Source organism: Marmota marmota, unplaced genomic scaffold, assembly GCF_001458135.2.
Source record: "Marmota marmota marmota unplaced genomic scaffold, marMar, whole genome shotgun sequence".
NCBI lineage: Eukaryota > Metazoa > Chordata > Mammalia > Rodentia > Sciuridae > Marmota > Marmota marmota.
The window spans coordinates 6,611,117-6,616,428 of NW_025999900.1; positions in this window are offsets into that span (position 1 = coordinate 6,611,117).

Below are 5,312 nucleotides of genomic sequence, written 5' to 3' on the forward strand. Positions count from 1 at the left end.
TCAAGAGCAGGAGGATTGTGGGAGGTGGAGAGAAGCTTGTGTGGGAGAGAGAGGCTTGTGGAAAGCCGGTGGTGGCAGTTGAGGCTCTGAGGGTTTTTCCTGAGAGGCTGTTTTGTTTGGCGTGTGTGGTTCTAAAAATAAAGTTGGTTTCTTTTGACAAGTGGCTCCTGATTGTGCCCAGCCAGACTGCGGCAGTAGCTTACAGGTAAAGCACCTGCCTAGCATGTGTGAAGCACCGGGTTGGATCCTCAGTACCACATAAAAACAAAATAAAGGTATTGTGTCCATTTACAACTAAAAAATTAAAAAAATAATAATAATAAAAAATAAATTTACAGATGGCAAAAGAAACTTCCTTGAGGCTGTTTATTTTGGCGAATGGAACAGGAACATGCCTGGGCAAGGGCCATAAAGTCAAGAACACACTGTATGTTTATGACTCCTAGCTGGCAATGACTACCAGACTGCATTTTGAACTTAGGTCCAAATAGTCACTTGCGACCCTTTTTGGAGATTTCCTTTTTCTTAAAGTTCACAATGCAAATGAATAGCCAGACTGACAGATATACAGGGCAAAGAAACATCTGGAACATTCCCAAGTGTAGGAGCTTCCATCCACACCACACGGAGTTAGGGTGTACTACCCTCCTGGCATGTATATATTCTTTATTTGGTACTAGATATTGAACAGCTTAACCACTAAACCATATCCCCAGCCCTTTTTATTTTTTAATTTGAGTCAGGGTCTTGCTAAGCTCCTTAGGGCCTCCCTAAATTGCTGAGGCTGGCCCCAAACTTGCTATCCTCTGCCTCAGCCTCCTGAGTTACTGGGATTACAGATGCATGCTGGATATGTTCTTGTTAGGTAGAATTTGACACAGGCAACACCATTTTGAAACATATGCTCCATCTTAGAACCACAGTTACCTCAAGGTCACTCTGACTCAGCCTGACCCAAACCCCCAGATATTATTCCATCATCACAGGAAGAATCCTCAAACACTCCATCATCATATGAAAGGAAATTGTTACCTGAGACTGAAATCATTAAAGCACCTAGTTCCTTATGAAGATGACACCACAAGGATCCTTCCCTGAAAACCCCTTAGTAACAGCCTAATCCCCCCTCCCTCATTCTGCTATATCTACCCCAAGCTGTAGGTGAAAGACAGTTCCCATTCCTAGTAGGTCCCATGAACTGTGTATGAACTGAGAGCATGTTGAAGCCATTAAGCAGGAAAGCGTGGTATTGTGAACTCCCAGCAGCAACCCTGATTTGAGAACGCCTGGTTCACGTGATTTCCTACCTCGCTCCATCACAAGTTCAGCACAGCATTGGAGATGGGGTGACCCTTCAGAGCCACACAGACTCTTGGCGATGGGTGTGGCTTGCCAAAATGCCTATCAACCTGTTTACTGCAAGACGCTTGCTACACCGAGAAGCAAGCACCCTAGACTCCTCCCTCTGAAACCTTATCCTTGCCTTTGATGTACTCCCCCTTAAATAAAGAATCAGGGACCTTTGTTCAGTTGTTCAGTTCCAGCTCCTATCAGGACTGGAAGACCTATCAGGCGCTCCCCTTTTTATCTAATTTCTGGCTCTGTCTTTATTTCTTACTAATTATTTCAGATTTTTTACTTCCCAGGCAGCTCATACCTCCTGAGCAGGTAATTACGGTGGTGGGGTGCTGGTCACACCACAAAAGCCCACCTCTGCAGGTTTGTCCCAAACAAACCTGTGCTACTACTGTTGAGCCACTTCTCCTCTCTATTTCCTTTGTTTGCTTCTTTGCTTACATTATTCATCCTCTGAAAGCACCCTGAAATCATTCTTTTCAGAGGTTCTAAGAGTCTTCATCTTGTAAGTTTCATAATTAAATTGCTAGTCATTGGTCAGCAACTTAGTGAGACATTGTCTCAAAATAGAAAGGACTGGGCTGTATCTCAGCAGTAAAGCACTCCTGGATTCAATCACCACTACCAAAAAATTGTTGGTCATTAGTGAGCAACACAACCTTCATTCCCTTTAGCCCCTTTCCCTTCCCTGAAGAGGGAGGTGTGGTTTGGAGTTACAACATGCTGAGCACCAGGGACTTACTGAAAATCACTTCATTAACTCGGGTGTAGTGAAAGGGGCTTGTTATAAATAACAAAGGACTATCTTTCACTTTTATCACTCTGGAGGTGTTCTAAAGCCAGCATTAAGGATTTTTATTGTTGTTGTAGATAAACCCAATACCTTTATTTTATTTATTTTTATGTGGTGCTGAGGATCAAACCCAGTACCTCACACATGCTAGGCAAGTGCTCCACCATTGAGCCACAACCTCAGCCCAAGGATATTTTCTTCATTACCTTCATTACCGTGAGTTTGGGAATCAGCAAGAAGGCAAGCTACCCCCTCCAGCCTGTCCTTTGTGTAATATGTAACTCAAGTAGTCAAATTAATCTGGGACAAAAGTAGCTTGAGGAAATAATTGTAACAGTGGTCCACTTTATGTTTTGAACATAGCCCTTGCTGCTCTGCCACTGTGACTTATTTTTAAAATGAACATGTTTCTTTCCCTTCCTTTCTCTCTCCTCTTCCCTAATCTCTCCCCCTCCCTAATCTCAGGGAAAAGGATTATCTTTTCCACTTTGGGCAGATTTATCTGTCTTTGAGGACAAACCTGTCTTAGGAACAAAGAAATTCAGACTTTGGGGATGGTACCAGAAGATCTCAGAAATTACTAACTCCAAAAATTAACACGTGAATTACAATTCTGACAGAGAACGTGTGGAATGTAGACTTTGAATCATCACCTCTTTAAAAGCCCCCTGACCAGGCTGGGGTTGTGGCTCAGCGGTAGAGCGCTCTCGCCTAGCACGCATGACGCACTGGGTTTAATTCTCAGCACCACATAAAATACTATAAAGATATTGATTAAAAAAAAAAAAGCCCCCTGATCCCTGGATGAGCAGAATCCCAACCTCTGGGACAGGAGTCCCATATGTTTCTTCTTTGCTAGCAAAGAAATAAAACTTCTTTTTCCTTTTTCTCAAAACCGTGTCCTCCTTATTAAATTTGTTACTGAAAGTTCAGTCCTTGCCAGGATGGAGAAGAAAGGTAATCTTGTTTCCCCTGAGATTAGGGAGGGGGAGAGGTAAGGAAAGAGGAGAGAGAAAGGAATACAAATAAACATGTCCATTTTAAAAATAAGTTGCAATGGAAGAACAGCAAGGGCTGTTTTCAGAGCATAAAGTGGACTACTGTTACATTTCTCCACTGTCAATTTCTACATTCCATTTCTATGGAAAAATGGGCGACAACATCTCCAAGCCACTTCCTGTTGAAAGAGTGTGTAGGTGGGGGATGTAACCCAAAGTCCTCTATCATGGACAGTAAAGGACATTCAGCATCAAAGCAGTCCAGAGGTCCACAGTGGCAGATGGCAGGTGACTGGACAATGTACACATAGGGCAGGGATCATGCTAAGATAATAATACACAAGACAGCACATCATTACTTTTTTGTAAAAACTAACAGAAAAGCAAATATTATTTTAGCTAGTCTCTGAAAACCATGAAGACATTAACTCATAATCATATTAATGAAAAACAGATGGAGTTTATCAATGTAGGAGGTTAGGAAGATTTGTAGATCTATGAGATCAGGCTCAAATTAACTCAGGACAAACTTGTGACTCTAATCCTTTGTGATCATTATTATTAGGCACTCCCACACAAGAACCCTTTCTTTATAGCCTCCAGCTTTATTTACTTTTGGTAGGGCTGACACAAGTGTGCATCTTCTGCAACCTGTACAATCAGAAAAATAAGAAATTATACCCCATTTGATTCAAATGTATGAATTGTCAAGATCATTGTACTGTCATATGTAACTAATAATAAAAAAAGAACAGTTCACCAAAAAAATTATTTTATTTTTAAATGTCCATGTAGGACTGTACTTAGGCTATACTCTTCTGCCAGGTGTTTAAGACCAAGTTGATTAAAACTGACCTTGTTCCTAGCTACTCTTAAGAGTCAGCTGAGATGGCTCAGAGATCACTCTTGGGAAAGTGTTGGAAGCTTTCCTCTACCAATGGGGCCATCTGCCAGTATGGATCAGAGTCTTGATGACCATATGTGGCTTCTCTTGGAAGCATCAGGGACATTTCCCTCTCCAATTTTCCTCCTCTTTGAAGAACGTGCACTAGTTATCTTCCTGTTCTAAGGAGTTGTCTTGATCTCCTTAGAGGACAAGAGCCAAAATGTTGGCTTCTTTTTTCTTGGCCCTTTTATTTCCTTGACTTTGGTCTTCAAGTTTTGGGTTTTAAACATCCAGCAGGCCAGTTCCACCAGTCTTACAATGGGAGTAACAGATTACAACTTCAAAATCTATAATTTTACAGTTACCTCTTTCTTTAATTGGGGTCAATATTAGTACTGGAAGTCAGCATTATTCCTATCTGTCCTATAGGTGATGGCTGATTATCTCAAATTAACTCAGGTTGATTTGTTAGAAGCAGTACCTCTGCAAAACACTAACAGGCAACAATTATAAAGTTTATAACAGTTATAAAATCAACAGAGCAAAAACATATTTAGTTTGTATAATAGCTATGATCCATGAAAAATGGTTTTTATAATCATAAACCTGTATTTGGTTATGTATTGTATCCCATTTGATATCACAGTAATATTTACAACAAAAATTGATCTTTTGAACACAACTTTCAATGAATTCAAGTCTAGCCTATTTTGGAGCCATTTTAACATGGAGTAAGGTGGGAGGCAGAGCTTTATTTCAGGTAAGGCAGGGCTCTTGACAAATAACATAATACAATATTATATCTGAAACACGAATCAAACAAAGGCTAAGAGAGCTTTTAACTTTCTTTTTGTGGAAAAAGTGGCAAAATGCTTCCATGTTTTACAGTATGACCTCTAAACAGATTAGGCCCTCCTTATTACCTTCCAAAAGTAATTTAAATTTCTATTCCAGTGTAAAGAATAACACAAAATTGTATATATCACTTGTTGGCAACAGGTTACATTTATCCAGCTATAAAACATCAAATGACATGAATAAATACCAACCAAATTTGTTATTTCTATATAAATCTGAAGGAGACCATTGCTTCAGATAATTTTAGTTTGGAGAACATCAAACTGATAAAATACCCTCCTAAGCTTTACATTTAACAAGCTTGACTTCTAAAGTACAATTTAGAATTTATAGTGTACTGTAACAATAATCACAGGTCTCCATGGATTAGTAGTACTAGCAAAAATCAAAGGATACCCTTAAATCTCTTATACATTTAGGA